An 18,614-nucleotide genomic window follows, 5' to 3' on the forward strand; every position below is an offset into this window, starting at 1 on the left:
ATAATAATAATAATAATAATAATAATAATAATAATAATAATAATAATAATAATAATACTACAATCACCACCAACTTTTTTTCGATGAATTACTTAGGAAAGCAAATCACGGTCCAGCTAACGAAGAAACTAGTAGAAAGGGAACGGTTGGGGGATGTGGAGGGGCATCTGTGGGAGATGGGTCGGTGCGGGTTGGGGGGGGGGGAATCTGAGAGTGAAAGAGATCTATAGAAGAAGGCGTCCAGTTTGACCACTATAAGGGTAGCGGTAGAGGATGGATGAGACCTTGGCGGTAGGGATCATTGGGGATTAGCGGGAGCTTCACTAACAGAGGAATTAGTAAAGAAAAGTCAGGTACATGTCAACTCCCAGGTAAATTTCAGGACCAAGGCTGGTAGGGTCCAGTGCGGGGGGAGGGTCAGAGTAAGGCGACGAACCTAAAACAGATGGAGAACCATCTCTCTCCCACTGCTGCACACGCAGACATTAACAATGATAATACAAACACGCATCATACCGACAGGAAAAGAAAGACGCAAAGTCCGTCCAGATATCACCTACTAGGAAAATAGATTTGATATACACGAATGCATTATCATCGAAACGCAATTAACGTATATCCTACGCAGTTACTGAAAAAACCGAACACTATTGCAATCTCTGGATAAACACTTAATCGCTTAGTTAGCAATACCTGGATACAAACTATTTACGAAAGATCGCTTGTACAGGGTAGGTGGTGGAGTTACGATCTACGTTGATAACAATCTAAGTGCCATTAAGATAAGCAAAGTAGATACACACACTTACGATTCTCTTTTATATTAACATTATCAACAAGTTCAAAAGTAAACTACGTCTCGGCGTTATTTACAGATCTCCTACGCAAAAAAGAAGACAACGAAAAGATGCTATACAATGAAATCAAGACTTTCGTAAACAGTAAAGAGGTTATGATAGCAGGAGACTTCAACAGTCCAGACATAAACTGGAACACGTTAACAAGTGACCGAGAGAGATCGAGACTCACCATCGAAACTGAGTGAAGACACTTTTCTAGAACACTTAATCAAAAGAACAACAAGAGGTAAAAACCGACTTGATCTTGTCCTCACCAGTGACACAAACTTCATCAACTCTTGCGAAATAGGCGAGAGTTTGTCAAACAGCGATCGCAGTTCGATTAGACTAAAGATAAATCTAGATTTTGAAATATATGACAACAGCGAGCAAAATTTGAAAAAATTGGGCACGAAATTCGCAGTACCAATTGGACAAAACTCCACGTTCACACAGTGCAGAAAAAGTGGAATAATTCTAAAACACACTACTAGAGATTGAAAATAACATGTTCCACGAATTACGAAGAGAACTTGCAATATTTTAACACCGTCATGGATGAAGAGGAGAATAGAAGGATCAGTTTGCCAAAAGAAGAAATATAAGAAATTCAGATCGATGGGAACCGTTGAAAATCGCCAGGAATTGATAAAAATCCAAAGAGCATTTAAGAAGGCCATAAGACAGAGTAAAGCGAGGAAGAAAATAGAATTTCCTTGAAAGTTTAGAGTAATCCTACAGAATTCTTCAAACATATACGACTAGAGAAGACATTAGAAGAAGGAATTGGACTATTACGACATGAATATGACATACTAACTACTGACGACAAGGAAATGGTTACTCTACTAAATCATTCTAACTCCGTATTGACAACTGAAGAAACATCTCAAAAACCGCAACCAATGAAAATGTTTCAAGGATCTGATGAAGAAGAGTTGAAGGTCAGAGAAATAAAGAGCTCTGGAGTACTTAAATACCTGGACCAATTAAATCCTAACAAGTCCAACGGCCCAGATAACTTAGTGCCAAGAATTCTAAAGGTCACAAGACAGCTGATATACCCCATATCAAGAATATTCAACAAAACTCTCTCGGAGGGTCAGCTGCCAACTGACTGTAAGCCAGCAAATGTTACTCCTATATATACAAAGAAGACAAAAAGGTGTGCCTTGAACTACCGCCCAATTAGCCTTACGTCAGTGTTAGGTAAAACGATGGATGAAATGATACGAGACAAAATTGTCACGTTTCTAGAAGAACAAAAATTTATTGGACAACCAGCACGGTTTCCGCAATAGAAGATCCTCCCTGACAAATTTGCCTGGAATTTTGTAATGTTGATTATCAGAAACGGGACGAAAAAGTACTGTCTGATGTAGTATATTTAGATTTCCAAAAGGCTTTCGATGAAGTACCTCACAAGAAACTCTTACATAAACTCAAAGCACACAGAATCGGTGAAGAACTCTGCACATGGTTCAGAGACTTACCGGAAGAAGGCAACGTGTGGTATTAAACGGCTAAGCCTCAGATTGGCTAAACGTAACGAGTGGTGTGCCACAGGGGTCGGTCTTAGGCCCCATTCTTTTCATAATATGCTTTAATGACTGAATTCGGTCTCATATCTCAGATCTCCAAATCTGCTGACGATACTAAACTTGGAGGTAGAGCTGTAAATAGGCGGGACCGCGAAATGATTCAAAGATATCGTAACTTACTAGCAGAGTGGTCAGACAGATGGCAAATGAAGTTTAATATAGACAAGTGTAAAGTTACACACTTTGGAGACAAAAATATACGTTACTACTACAAAGTATCGGAAACACTCGAAAGTAAAGGAAGAAAAGGACCTTGTAGTTGTCATTAGCAACAATCTGAAGTACACTAAACAGTGTCAAGCAGCAAGTAAAGATGGTTACCAAATGTTAGGGTTCATAGCCAGGAACATAAATTACAAGACACCAGAAACAATTCTCAAACTTTAAAATATTTTAGTAAGACCACATCTTGAATATACAGTCCAATTTTGGTCTCCAGACTATTGAAAGACGAGGAAAATTTAGAGCAATTACAAAGACTCGCGACAAAATTGATCCCATCCCTTAGAAATCTGGCATACAAAGAGGGTCAAAAACGATTGGATCTCTTCCCTCTTAAAAAAAACCTAGACTTCGCGGCGACTTAATCCAAGTGTTCAAAATTCTGAACCAGTTCGATAACGTAAATCACGAACATCTTTTCGAAATATAAGAAAATACTGTTACCAGGACAAATGGAATGTAACCCAAAACTGAAAGATGTAGTACGGACGTGGAGTAAAAAGCTTCTTTTCCTGTAAGTGTGTTGAGCACTGGGATAAGTTACCGTCAGACATAGTGAATACTAAGACTATGAATACCTTCAAAAGTCGTTTAGACAAATATTTCATAAATTCAGGTATGCTCTGAGAAAAACGCCAGAAATACACTGTACAAACGACAGCAGTAACGGGGACATTAGAAGGCTAATGTACAGCAGCGGGGAGTCGGTGACAGCTTATAAAACTGCTGAGCAGAATTACATTTTCTCAAGTTGAATTCTTTATCTTTTCAGACAACCCAATACTGGGCTAGTCAGGGCTCCTGTTGTCTTCTTTTCTCACAGAGACTCAACTTGCGTTAAATACCAGTCATTTAGTACCACTCATTTCCCTCAGTCTCCTGACCCACCAGTCATAGCTTTTAACTTATACTCATTTGCTGCTGTTCTCTATACACACTTTTAATCTCACCTCTGTATGAGTTTTCAATGTACATTTTGCTTATAGGAACGTTGTATTTAGATATTTTCATTCCCATAAGATCTGTTATTGAATTGTATCATATTCCCAGGTTATCATCGCTTACAGAAGTCTTTTATCATTTTCTTGCTATCATTCTAGAAAAAAATCTTGAACTCCTAATTTTGTTGAACAATGTTAGATCAAAGTGTTCATAATGGTAATGGCTTCTGTTATCAGTAATTTTCAGAAATGTTCGTCTGATATGATTCTTATATCATCTTTACTGTTTTCTTATATACTTGTTGCGTCTTATTATATTATTACAGAGAAGAGACATTTCCTGCCTACATCTACCGTTTCAGCAATTTGTTCTCATAATTACAGAAACACACACATATTTGCCTCTTTTCTTTTCTTAAGGGTAATTACCGACACAGGACTTGCCTTACGCACTGGAGTCACACTACCCATAGCCACATTCCTGTTACCCCCATCACTTAACGTTATGGATGGGTCGCTGTTACCCATCACTTTACGTCATGGGATGGGTCTCTCTTACCCATCACTTGTCATGAGATGGGTCACTGTTACCCATTACTTAGCGTCAGGATAAGATAGCGATGGGTAACAAAGACCCCAGCTCATGACACCAAATTATGGGTGGGACAGACCCATCCCATGACGCCGAGTGATGGGTAACAGCGACCCGCGCAAGGGTACCGTGTGACGGTGGTAAGAGCAATATGGCTGTGGCTTGCGTGTTCCCAGTCCCTGAAGGCACGCCAGCTCGGCGGTAATTAGCCTTGACAAAAAGATAAAGTATGTGTGTTTTGTGGAGTTTTTTTCTTTTTTTTTTTTTGCTTTGTCGCTGTCTCCCGCGATTGCGAGGTAGCGCAAAGAAACAGACGAAAGAAATGGCCCAACCCACCCCCATACACATGTATATACATACGTCCACACACGCAAATATACATACCTACACAGCTTTCCATGGTTTACCCCAGTCGCTTCACATGCCATGATTCAATCCACTGACAGCACGTCAACCCCGGTATACCACATCAATCCAATTCACTCTATCCTTGCCCTCCTTTCACCCTCCTGCATGTTCAGGCCCCGATCACACAAAATCTTTTTCACTCCATCTTTCCACCTCCAATTTGGTCTCCCTCTTCTCCTCGTTCCCTCCACCTCCGACACATATATTCTCTTGGTCAATCTTTCCTCACTCATTCTCTCCATGTGCCCGAACCATTTCAAAACACCCTCTTCTGGTCTCTCAACCACGCTCTTTTTATTTCCACACATCTCTCTTACCCTTACGTTACTTACTCGATCAAACCACCTCACACCACACATTGTCCTCAAACATCTCATTTCCAGCACATCCATCCTCCTGCGCACAACTCTATCCATAGCCCACGCCTCGCAACTATACAACATTGTTGGAACCACTATTCCTTCAAACATACCCATTTTTGCTTTCCGAGATAATGTTCTCGACTTCCACACATTCTTCAAGGCTCCCAGAATTTTCGCCCCGTCCCCCACCCTATGATCCACTTCCGCTTCCATGGTTCCATCCGCTGCCAGATCCACTCCCAGATATCTAAAACACTTCACTTCCTCCAGTTTTTCTCCATTCAAACTCACCTCCCAACTGACTTGACCCTCAACCCTACTGTACCTAATAACCTTGCTCTTATTCACATTTACTCTTAACTTTCTTCTTTCACACACTTTACCAAACTCACTCACCAGCTTCTGCAGTTTCTCACATGAATCAGCCACCAGCGCTGTATCATCAGCGAACAACAACTGACTCACTTCCCAAGCTCTCTCATCCCCAACAGACTTCATACTTGCCCCTCTTTCCAAAACTCTTGCATTCACCTCCCTAACAACCCCATCCATAAACAAATTAAACAACCATGGAGACATCACACACCCCTGCCGCAAACCTACATTCACTGAGAACCAATCACTTTCCTCTCTTCCTACACGTACACATGCCTTACATCCTCGATAAAAACTTTTCACTGCTTCTAACAACTTGCCTCCCACACCATATATTCTTAATACCTTCCACGGAGCATCTCTATCAACTCTATCATATGCCTTCTCCAGTTATGTCAACTAATTATTGAAGACGTATACATAGATAAGAAATGTCTCTTCCTGATAAAAGAGATAAGAATAATAGGAAGTAACGGGTAAGTAAGAATACATAGAGTCCACATGATATTAATTATCTAAGGCGAACATATATGACAAATAGGAGCAACGATGCCAAAACCACCATGATAATTTGACTTATTCCTCAACGAAATTATGAATTATTGGTATGTTATATTATGGTATAAGAAATCTAGATGGAAATATTTGATGTGTGTTCAAGATTGTTATTCCTCTAGAACTAATCATTAAGGGGAAAATGGTCACAGACATTGCTATAATACATTTTGATCTTGAAATGGGATCACACGATAAGATAATAGTCTTGTCTCTTTTTGTAGGTAATTGAGGTCTCTGATGATAACGTTTATAGAAACAAAATACACAATGAAATCTGTTATACAGAAGTGAGACTAAAAATGTGTACAGAGAACAGCACTAAACGTGTGTAGATTAGAGGCTATGACGGGTAGTGGGTCAGGAGATGGAATAGAATGCGTGGTGCTGAATGACTGGTATGTAGTAGTTGATTAAAGCAAGTGGAGGTGGTGGTGGCGGTAGCTGTAGAGGTGGTTGTGATGGCAGTGGTAGTGGTGTTGCTGGTAGAAGTGATAACAGTGCTTGGAGTTGTAGCATGGATGGTGTTGGTGGTAGTGGGCGTGGTGATGGTGATTATGATGGTGAGGTTGGCTGTGGTTTTGGACACATACCTGGCTATACAATTACCTTACTAAATAAGGAACGTCACAAAAAGATATAGGGGAGAAAGAATACTTCCCACGCATTTCCCGCGTGTCGTTGAAGGCGGCTAAAGGGGACGGAAGCGGGGAGCTAGAAACCCTTCCCTCCTCGTATTCTAACTTTCTAAAAGGGGAAACAGAAGAAGGAGTCACGCAGGGAGTGCTCTTCCTCCTCGAAGGCCCAGATTGGGGATGTGTGTAGATGTAACCAAGATGAGAAAAAAGGAGAGATAGGTAGTATGTTTGAGGAAAGGAACGTGGATGTTTGGGCTCTAAGTGAAAGGAAGCTCAAGGGTAAAGGGGAGGAGTGGTTTGAAAATGTTTTGGGAGTAAAGTCATTTGTTGGTGAGAGGACAAGAGCAAAGGAAGGAGTAGCACTACTCCTGAAACAGGAGTTGTGGGTGTATGTGATAGAGTGTAAGAAAGTAAACTCTAGATTGATATGGGTAAAACTGAAAGTGAATGGAGAGAGATAGGTGATTATTGGTACCTATGCACCTGGGCATGGGAAGAAAGATCATAAGAGGCAAGTGTTTTGGGAGCAGCTGAGCGAGTGTGTTAGCAGTTTTGATGCACGAGACAGGATTATAGAGATGGGTGATTTGAATGCAAAGGTGCGTAATGTGGCAGTTGAGGGAATAATTGGTGTACATGGGGTGTTCAGTGTTGCAAATGGAAATAGTGAAGAGCTTGTAGATTTGTGTACAGAAAAAGGACTGGTGATTGGGAATACCTGGTATAAAAAGAAAGATATACATAAACATACGTATGTAAGTAGGAGAGATGGCTAGAGAGCGTTACTGGATTTCGTGTTAATTGATAGGTGTTTGAAACAGAGACTTTTGGATGTTAATGTGCTGAGAGGTGCAACTGGAGGGTTGTCTGATCATTATCTTGTGGAGGCGAAAGTAAAGATTTGTAGAGGTTTTCAGAAAAGAAGAGAGAATGTTGGGGTGACGAGAGTGGTGAGAGCAAGTGAGCTTGGGAAGGAGACTTGTGTGAGGAAGTACCAGGAGAGACTGAGTGCAGAATGGAGAAAGGTGAGAGCAAAGGACGCAAGGGGAGTGGGGGAGGAATGGGATGTATTTAGGGAAGCATTGATGGCTTGCGCAAAAGATGCTTGTGGCATGAGAAGTGTGGGAGGTGGGCAGATTAGAAAGGGTAGTGAGTGGTGGGATGAAGAAGTAAGATTATTAGTGAAAGAGAAGAGAGAGGCAATTTGACGATTTTCGTAGGTAAATAGTGCAAATTACTGAGAGATGTATAAGAGAAAGAGGCAGGAGCTTAAGAGAAATTTGCAAAAGGTGAAAAAGAGGGTAAAATTTCAGTTATGATTAGAGAGTATCACTATATTTTAGGGAGAATATAAAGATGTTTTAGAAGGAGGTAAATAAAGTGCTTAGGACAAGAGAACAAATGGGAACATCGGTGAAGGGGATCGGATAATGGGGAGGTAATACCAAGTAGTGGTGATGTGAGGAGATGGAGTGAGTATTTTGAAGGTTTGTTGAATGCGTTAGATAACAAAGTGGCAGATATAGGGTGTTTGGGTCGAGGTGGTGTGCGAAGTGAGAAGGTCAGGGAGAATGATTTGGTAAACAGAGAAGAGATAGTGAAAGCTTTGCGGAACATGAAAGCCGGTAAGGCGGCGGGTTTGGATGGTATTGCAGTGGAATTTATTGAAAAAAAGGGGGTGATTGTGCTGCTGACTGGTTGATGAGGATATTCAAAATATGTATGGCTCATGGTGAAGTGCCAGAGGATTGGCGGAATGCATGCATAGTGCTATTGTACAAAGGCAAAGGGGATAAAGGTGAGTGTTCAAATTACAGAGGTATAAGTTTTACTGGGAAATTATAAGGGAGGGTATTGATTGAGAGGGTGAAGGCATGTACAGAACATTAGATTGGGGAAGAGCAGCATGTTTTCAGAAGTGGTAGAGGATGTGTGGATCACGTGTTTCCTTTGAAGAATGTACGTAAGAAATAGTTAGAAAAAACAAATGGATTTGTATGTAACATTTATGGATCTGGAGAAGGCATATGATAGAGTTGATAGAGATGCTCTGTGGAAGGTATTAAGAGAATATGATGTGGGAGGCAAGTTGTTAGAAGCAGTGAACGTTTTTTATCGAGGATCTAAGGCATGTGTACGAGTAGGAAGAGTGGAAAGTGATTGGTTCTCATTGAATGTTGGTTTGCGGCTGGGGTGCATGATGTCTCAATGGTTGTTCAATTTGTTTATGGATGGGTTTGTTAGGGAGGTGAGTGCAAGAGTTTTGGAGAGGGGGCAAGTATGCAGTCTATTGTGGATGAGAGAGCTGGGGAAGTGAGTCATTTGTTGTTCGCTGATGATATAGCGCTGGTAGCTGATTCCAGTGAGAAACTGCAGAAGCTCGTGACTGAGTTTGGCAAAGTGTGTGAAAGAAGAAAGCTATAAGTAAATGTGAATAAGAGCAAGGTTATTAGGTACACTAGGGTTGAGGGACAAGTCAATTGGTAGGCAAGTTTGAATGGAGAAAAACTGGAGGATGTGACGTGTTTTAGGTACCTGGGAGTTGGTTTGGCAGTGGATGGAACCATGGAAGCGGAAGTGAGTCACAGGGTGGGGGAGGAGGCGAAAGTTCTGGGAGCGTTGAAAAATGTGTGGAAGGCGAGAACATTATCTCGAAAAGCAGAAATGGGTATGTTTGAAGGAATAGTGGTTCCAACAATGTTATATGGTTGCGAGGCGTGGACTATAGATAGGGTTGTGCCGAGGAGGGTGGATGTGTTGGAAATGATATGTTTGAGGACAATATGTGGTGTGAGGTGGTTTGACTGAGTAGATAATAAAAGGGTAAGAGAGATGTGTGGAAATAAAAAGAGTGTGGTTGAGAGAGAAGAGGGTGTATTAAAATGGTTTGGTCGCATGGGAAGAATGAGTGAGGAGAGATTGACAAAGAGGATATATGTGTCAGAGGTGAAGGGAACGACGAGAAGTGGGAGACCAAATTGGAGGTGGAAGGATGGAGTGAAAAAGATTTTGAGCGATCGGGGCATGAACATGCAGGAGGGTGAAAGGCGTGCAAGGGATAGAGTGAATTGGAACGATGTGGTGTACCGGGGTGGTCGATGTGCTGTCAGTGGATTGAACCAGGGCATGTGAAGCGTCTTGTGTAAACCATGGAAAGTTTTGTGGGGCCTGGATGTGGAAAGGGAGCTGTGGTTTCGGTGCATTATACATGACAACTAGACTGTGTGTGAATGAATTTGGCCTTTGTTGTCTTTCCTTAGCGCTACCTCGCGCGCATGCGGGGAGGAAGGGATTGTCATTTCATGTGTGGTTAGGGTGGCGACGGAAATGAATAAAGGCAGCAAGTATGGATTATATATATATATGTTTATATATATATATATATATATATATATATATATATATATATATATATATATATATATATATATATATATATATGCGTTGAAATATATAGGTATGTATATGTGCGTGTGTGGACGTGTACGTATATACATGTGTATGTGGGTGGGTTGGGCCATTCTTTCGTCTGTTTCCTTGCGCCACCTCGCTAACGCGGGAGACAGCGTCAGAGTATAATAAACAAACAAATAGATAAATATTCATATATATATATATTTTTTTTTATTTATTCATTCATTTATCTATCTATTCATTATACTTAATTTTCGTCTTCCGCGTTAGCGAAGTAGCGCAAGGCAACAGACGAGGAATGGCCCAACCCACCCACATACACATGTATATACATAAACCTCCACACACTCACATCTACATATACATTTCAACGTATACATACATATACATACACAGACATATACATATATGCACATGTACATATCCATAATTGCTGCCTTCATCCATTTACGTCGCCACCCCACTCACGTAACAGCATCCCCACCCCCTCAACCGAAGCAGCGCCAGGAACAGACAACAAAGGCCACCTTCGTTCACACTCAGTCTCTAGCTGTCACGTATAATGCACCCAAACCACAGCTCCCTTTCCACATCCAGGCCCCACAGACCTTTCCATGGTTTACCCCAGACGCTTCACATGCCTAGGTTCAATCTATTGACAGCAAGTCGAGCCTGGAATACCGCATCGTTCCAGTTTACTCTATTCCTTGCACGCCTTTCACCCTCCTGCATGTTCAGGCCCCGATCGCTCAAAATCTTTTTCACTCAATCCTTCCACCTCCAATTTGGTCTCCCACTTCTCCTTGTTCCCTTCACCTCTGACACATATATCCTCTTTGTCAATCTTTCCTCACTCATTCTCTACACGTGACCAAACCATTTCAACACACCCTCTTCTGCTCTTTCAACCACACTCTTTTTCTTACCACACATCTTTTACCCTTTCATTACTCACTCGATCAAAGCACCTCACACCAAATATTGTCCTCAATATTATTGCAATATACATTCATGTGTACGTGTAGGAAGAGAGGAAAGTGATTGGTTCTCAGTGAATGTAGGTTTGCGGCAGGGATGTGTGATGTCTCCATGGTTGTTTAATTTTAATTTATGGATGGGGTTGTTAGGGAGGTGAATGCAAGAGTTTTGGAAAGAGGGGCAAGTATGAAGTCTGTTGTGGATGAGAGAGCTTGGGAAGTGAGTCAGTTGTTGTTCGCTGATGATACAGCGCTGGTGGCTGATTCATGTGAGAAACTGCAGAAGCTGGTGACTGAGTTTGGTAAAGTGTGTGAAAGAAGAAAGTTAAGAGTAAATGTGAATAAGAGCAAGGTTATTAGGTACGGTAGGGTTGAGGGTCAAGTCAATTGGGAGGTAAGTTTGAATGGAGAAAAACTGGAGGAAGTAAAGTGTTTTAGATATCTGGGAATAGATCTCTCAGCGGATGGAACCATGGAAGCGGAAGTGAATCATAGGGTGGGGGAGGGGGCGAAAATTCTGGGAGCCTTGAAGAATGTTTGGAAGTGGAGAACATTATCTCGGAAAGCAAAAATGGGTATGTTTGAAGGAATAGTGGTTCCAACAATGTTGTATGGTTGCGAGGCGTGGGCTATGGATAGAGTTGTGCGCAGGAGGGTGGATGTGCTGGAAATGAGATGTTTGAGGACAATGTGTGGTGTGAGGTGGTTTGATCGAGTAAGTAATGTAAGGGTAAGAGAGATGTGTGGAAATAAAAAGAGCTTGGTTGAGAGAGCAGAAGAGGGTGTTTTGAAATGGTTTGGCCACATGGAGAGAATGAGTGAGGAAAGATTGACTAAGAGGATATATGTGTCGGAGGTGGAGGGAACGAGAAGTGGGAGACCAAATTGGAGGTGGAAAGATGGAGTGAAAAAGATTTTGAGTGATCGGGGCCTGAACATGCAGGAGGATGAAAGGCGTGTAAGGAATAGAGTGAATTGGATCGATGTGGTATACCGGGGTTGACGTGCTGTCAGAGGATTGAATCAGGGCATGTGAAGCGTCTGGGGTAAACCATGGAAAGTTGTGTGGGGCCTGGATGTGGAAAGGGAGCTGTGGTTTCGGGCATTATTGCATGACAGCTAGAGACTGAGTGTGAACGAATGGGGCCTTTGTTGACTTTTCCAAGCGCTACCTCGCACACATGAGGGGGGAGGGGGATGGTATTCCATGTGTGGCGAGGTGGCGATGGGAATGAATAAAGGCAGACAGTGTGAATTGTGTGCATGGGTATATATGTATGTGTCTATGTGTGTATATATATGTGTACATTGAGATGTATGGGTATGTATATTTGCGTGTGTGGACGTGTATGTATATACATGTGTATGGGGGTGGGTTGGGCTATTTCTTTCGTCTGTTTCCTTGCGCTACCTCGCAAACGCGGGAGACAGCGACAAAGCAAAAATATAATACATTCATTCATGTATCATCTCAGGTCACCTGCCAGACTGTTCACCTGCAGCATAACTGACCTGCTGGTCTGGGAGCTGCGTTACCAGAGCTTTACAACCTGGAGACTTGCCACAGTAGCTTGATGGACAACATCAGTGAATATCTTGGTCAACGACGGACTAGATGGTACATAGCTTGCGAGTTAAGTGAAGGAATTCCTTGACATTCTTAACACTAGTGTATATCATTTAAGATGTGACTTTATGTACTTCTGTGTAGGTCATTTATATTGAAACCTCTTGTATGTACACTTACTTGCAGTGTGACCTCATATTTCTACTCATAATAAGGTTATCTATATGATAACTTCAAGTTTGTATTCTGATGTGGGTCATCTTCAATCTGCCCTTCTTTATATACTTATATATAAACATTATTTCTTTTCAGTCCATAATGTTTATATTGTTCATGACTTACGTATGTTTAATGGTGGAGGTTAAATGTCTGTTTCGTGTCGGAAGTCAAACTTCTGGGTAGAGTCGGAGGTCAATCGTATGAGTATTGTCGGAGTTCAGATGTGTGGGAAGTGTTGAAGGTCTCATGTTTGGGAAGTGCCCAGAGTCAAAATTTTATGTATCGTCGGAAGTGAAACACTTGTTTAGCATACGCGGCGGAAGGTTGTTGTGATGTTTGCGGCAAAGGGTCGTGGGTTCTGTGTGTTGTCAAGCTCTGTTGTGGCGGTTGTGACCTTTCCCTTGATGCTGTGTGTCTTCCTGAATGTCCATGTGTTGGTCGTAACCAATCGCTGGTGCTGTGTGTATCATGAGGACGTGGCCAGTCCCTGGTGCTGTGTGTATCATGAGGACATGGCCAGTCCCTGGTGCTGTGTGTATCATGAGGACATGGCCAGTCCCTGGTGCTGTGTGTATCATGAGGACATGGCCAGTCCCTGGTGCTGTGTGTATCATGAGGACGTGGCCAGTCCCTGGTGATGTGTGTATCATGAGGACGTGGCCAGTCCCTGGTGCTGTGTGTATCATGAGGACGTGGCCAGTCCCTGGTGCTGTGTGTATCATGAGGACGTGGCCAGTCCCTGGTGCTGTGTGTATCATGAGGACGTGGCCAGTTCCTGGTGATGTGTGTATCATGAGGACGTGGCCAGTCCCTGGTGTTGTGTGTATCATGAGGACGTGGCCAGTCCCTGGTGTTGTGTGTATTGTCACGTATTCCTCTAGTGGAGGTGACCAAACCATGATACTGTGTGCGTTGCTAAGTGTTCCTATCATGACTGTGGCGAGGTACTGTTAGCTGGGTGTAGTCAGGCGCTTGGAAGGATTCCCTGGCTCAGTATTTCCCACGTGAACGTAGCGTTGATGTCTGCGATACAGCAACAGAAAATCATGTCGGAGAACGTACATTATCAACTCGTTCATAACAGTTGTACGGGAATCTCTCAGTCAGTTCTTGATGATATCTCTCTCACTATACTGTTTCACGTGACGGACACGATGTTATGAGTCAACTGTGTCTTTCACTTCCTCAAGGTCGTGGAGACCTGCAGATGGCGGAGGTACAGAGATGACGGAGTCCGAACGAGAATTCTGTGAAATGTATTGTCGAGCAACTCACTTCATGTCAAGTCCTTCCAGTGTTATCACATGCGACATAGAAATGTTGATTGACATGACCTTACGACTAGTAACAACTCTATTCCATAATTCCTATCAACCTTCTTTTCCAAGTCTGATTGTCGTTGTATTTTCTAATCGGAGTGTAAACGAAAATATCTAGTATTACACTGCATGTTACTGCCCTTACATTATAGACGTTTACTTTGCATCATCACAACCATCACAGGAACACTTGGCAACACACACACTATCATGGTTTGGTCACGTCACTAGATGATTGACTGCCTGACAACTGCAGCACCAGGGATTGGTCACGACCAACTCACGAACATTTGATAAGACACACAGCATCAAGGGAAGGTCACGTCTACCACTGGTACACTTGGTAACGCACACTCAGCACCAGGGAAGTGTCACGACGACCACCAGAACGCTTGTAAACAAACACAGAGAAGAAGTAACCGGCTGACAAGCGAAAGCTTCTCCCCTTCGTTCAGTAGAGCAACTTAGCAGTGAGGTGGCTGCACATCAAATTAGCAACCACTTTGCCAATATTTGCTGCAGATCACCGCAGCTCGACATCAGCTCCCTCCCCAGCATACCTACCAACTCCATCTCCCCCGAGCACAGAGGAGAAATATCACGTAGTTAATTGCCTTCAGAGCCTTAAACCAAACGCTTGACCACACCCATTGATCTTCCAGTGAGACTGTTCAAGGAATTCTCTTATGAATTAACTACACAGCTGACCGCCGTGATTAATGCTTCACTCAAACAGTCTAGATGGGTTGTGATGAGTATTGGCTGTTGGGATGTGACAAATATTGGCTGTTGGGTTGTGACGACTGCCAGCTGTTGGATTGTGACACCTATTGGCTATTGGGTTGTAACAACTGCCGAGTAGTTGTATAACACGGCAGAGACAGGCTTCCATTACCGGTCTCTGGCTTCTCTTACTTTGGAGCGCTGATTCGCCTAGTGCCAACATTGGAAATTAAGAACCTCCGCGTTATATCGCAGGAGGAGGGAGAAGGTATGACAGGTGAGGGGGTGTTTTTGGTCTCATGGAGAGGTCTTGGGGGAGGAAGAAGAGGAGGAGGCTGCGGAGGAGAGCTTGAGCAAACATGAGGAATCGACGATGAGAAGAAATGCCTTGGGCGAATGGATGGTCTATGGTGGGGATAGCGGAAGGGAGGACATAGGGTGTATGGTAGAGGGATATCGTAAGTGAATGGTTGGGTATTATTGGGAGAAGCTGGGGCTATGGAACGGGGGATGGTGGGGGATATCGTAAGTAAATGGCTGATTACAAGGTGTTGGGGGTATAGTAGAGGATAGGTGGGGAGATGATAGTCGAGTATGGATGGCTATGGTATTGGTGGATGGTAGGGGTATAGTTGGGGTATGGTATGGGGGTTGGTGGAATATGGTGAGGGGACGGTAAGCGCATAGTTATGGTATGGAAGGACGGTAGTTGAGTATTGCGATAAAGGGAGATCCTAGCGCAGGTGCGACTTGTGAGCAACTTCACTACTTAACCTAAGATGGAACCTTCAAGATAAGCAGCCGTGTACTGTACAGACTGAGCGAGTGTGATCTTGAGGTGTCAGAGTGTGAGAGGAGAAGCTTGCAGGTGTCTGCTAGCCATAAACCCTTTCAAACCACCAAATATATGAAGTACAGACGTGATCACTGATCACCGTTACTACAGAAACCGTACCTTGACCTTTGCTTTAAAATACAGTACTTTAGAAACGTTTTCTTTAGATATCTAACCTTTACTTGTTAAACGTTTACCTGGGAATAGTTTAACTTAGAAACCTGTAACTTGGAAAGTTCTGCTTTCACCGCCAGGGAGAAAGCTTGAACTTATTGCCCGGATGACGCTGCCACTCACGCTCGATGTGCATTCATCTGCCATGAGTCACCTGTAGATTCACTTCAGCAAGAAATTCTGTGAACTCAGGCACTCAGCTTCTGTGTTTGTTAGTGTGTCTCTCAAACATATATCAACCTTTCTTCTTTACTCCTTGAAATATATGTACGAACGTCAATAGACACTATTGGATAGAGGTTAAAGGGAGAGTTATATTTTCTTTTGTTATGAAGAGAATTAACTCATATCACACACGTTTGTAAATTTTCACAAATCGCTTTAAGGAAATAATGAAAAAAAAGCAATAGCAGAGATGCATAAATCTAAGACAGCAAGATTACACTGTTTCAGAAAAGTTTACTTCAGAATTCTTATATTCACTTAATTTTCGTCTAGATTTACCGAATAATTGTTACACAAACTCGAAATTCCAAAAGGTCACTTGTTTCAAAGAAATTGTTGGCTGTTAAAATGAACAACAACTCAGCTGGGAGCTTCTTGCCATCATCTCGAGTGACATGACCATTAAACGTTTGTTTCCGTGAGTAACATATGTAGAACGTCATTTGGTACATTTAGGCTCCATACCTCAAGATCATTGGCATCTGCAACTAAAATGATAATACAAGTCCAAAGCTTTACGAAAGTTCGCTCTGAAAGGTCTGTAATCCTCTTCCCATGGAAAGGTATTCCGTCTCACGATCGCTTCCGAAAATTTTGTGTGCCATCAGTTCGTGAGAATAATCAGTTTTGCCTCGGAAACCAGTTTTTTGTATAGGATACATTTACTGTACGGTCACTTTACGGTCAGTATAAATCGGTTCCTTGCCAAATAAGGTCTTACCCCCATTCCTAAGTCCTCAGTCAAGCAAAATACATTATTCTTAGACTCAGATATAAAAACTCATTATGCACTCAGACATTTAAGTCCAGCACATTGAATTACAAAGTCATCATACACACTGGGCACATAACCACACACTCTCGCCACACACACACACACACACACACACACACACACACACACACACACACACACACACACACACACAAATGACGGACTTATGGCGTTAAGTAACGTATCAGTCAAAGCAATTGAAGCCTGTCGACCACAAAGGAGAGAGAGAGAGAGAGAGAGAGAGAGAGAGAGAGAGAGAGAGAGAGAGAGAGAGAGAGAGAGAGAGAGAGAGAGATGCACACACAAATCTAAAGTTACAAACCGCGAGACAAATATGCACGGGCAGGGTTGGTCCCCAGTAAACGGCATTATAAGACCGTTATTACATACTGCCAAACGCAAGCACCCGGCCCTCCTCAGCCCCGCCAGTGCAGCAGCAGGAGTGTGTACAGAACCACACCTCAGCCACCAACGCTGTCTCTGGGACGTGGTGCGCGTCACCAGTGCTTCCGACACCGACTGTGGGATGGGGTTCAGCGGATGTACTCGACCAGCCCCGGGAAGGCGGAAGACCCTTGCTTCTCTCCAACACAATCATTTTCTACGACTTTGCAGTTACACTGCACAGAGTAAGCTGCGTAGGTTTTTAGTGTGACGTCCAGTGTTCTAACGCTTCTTAGCAAAGAGGACTTTTGTTTACAAGCCCCTTCATTATGCCAAGTTACATTTGTGGTTGGTTGTGATTCGTGGCTTCAAATCCACGCCACGTTTAAAGCCGCATGCTCAGAATACCCGGTCCTCGATTAAATGTCCACCCTCGTAGGATCCATGTGCAAGCTTAAACAGAGGTGGAGTCTCATTGTGTGGTAAGTGACCACGGTGGCCTTACCTGCATCCACTTCTCTGACCTAGACATCCTGCTTCCTCCACCAAAGAAGAAATAAAGCAGGTGAGGCACAGAACGTCAAAACCATTCATGAAGCAGATTATGTGTGAAAGAGCGTTTGTGGTTCGAGTTATTTGGGTTTAAAAGACGAGTTCACAGTAAAATATGAAGAAATGGTCTGGGAGTAGCGAGATCTTGAGTTTGTGGAACTTCTGGATACCGAGGTCAGTGACAGTGAGGAGGATGAAGCCCCGTTAAGAAGAAGTGAACCTTTAACTTGCTGATATTGTTTCAATAATTATGGTCTGGATAATACCGTCGGTGGAATCAACGATGCGCCTCCGGTTAAGCTAAATTTTAGTGTTTTGAATTATCTGAGTTTCTTTCTTGATGGAGTGAGTGACTGAGATAAACAGATACTGTGCACACTATTCACCAGGTGGCAGCAGTGGAAAACATAAGTATTGCATCACACATGTGAGTTTCTGACTCTCATAAACAGGATAGTGTTAGTCATTCAATACTGATTCTATAAAAATAGAATATACGAACACATCTGGGATATATATGAGTCGTGATGGAAACCTCTTCCTATTATACTTATATTTTTCTGTCATGGTGACAGAGGACAAGAGACAGACTGTACAGGATACAAACAGTATTTTACTTGCTAAAAGATCATCACTCAAAATATATCAACACGAGTTGACTTTCGTGGTGAAGAGGTGCGCACTAATGTCCGTGACGCATTCCCTGGCAGCCTCTCTAGAGGTTCGAATCATGGCCGCAGTAACCCGTCCGTAGTCAGACCATGAGTTCATCCTTCCCTTCGAACTGATCGATGAACTGAGTTCCTAAAGTAGGCTAATATAAGAAGCAGACGAAGGAATAGCCCAACCCACCTACATACACATGTACATACATACATTTCCACACACGCACATATACATACCTATACATATGCATA

The 18,614-nt window shown here is 42.7% G+C and overlaps 1 protein-coding gene across 2 annotated transcripts in view; it reads right to left on the bottom strand.

Moving 5' to 3' along the window:
- The window catches only part of LOC139754689 (hematopoietic prostaglandin D synthase-like), an 83,440-nt gene that overhangs the window by 40,299 nt on the left and 24,527 nt on the right, over positions 1–18,614 (bottom strand). Inside the window, exon 1 of one of the 2 annotated variants that reach the window (XM_071672251.1) lies at positions 12,437–12,539. The exons of the other annotated variant lie outside the window; for it this stretch is intronic. The gene's annotated coding sequence lies outside the window, so the exon portion shown is untranslated. Of the gene's footprint in view, positions 1–12,436; positions 12,540–18,614 lie in introns of those variants that run through there. 2 annotated transcript variants of the gene reach the window in all.

The sequence above is a fragment of the Panulirus ornatus genome, chromosome 17, assembly GCF_036320965.1.
Source record: "Panulirus ornatus isolate Po-2019 chromosome 17, ASM3632096v1, whole genome shotgun sequence".
In the NCBI taxonomy this organism is placed as follows: Eukaryota; Metazoa; Arthropoda; class Malacostraca; order Decapoda; family Palinuridae; genus Panulirus; species Panulirus ornatus.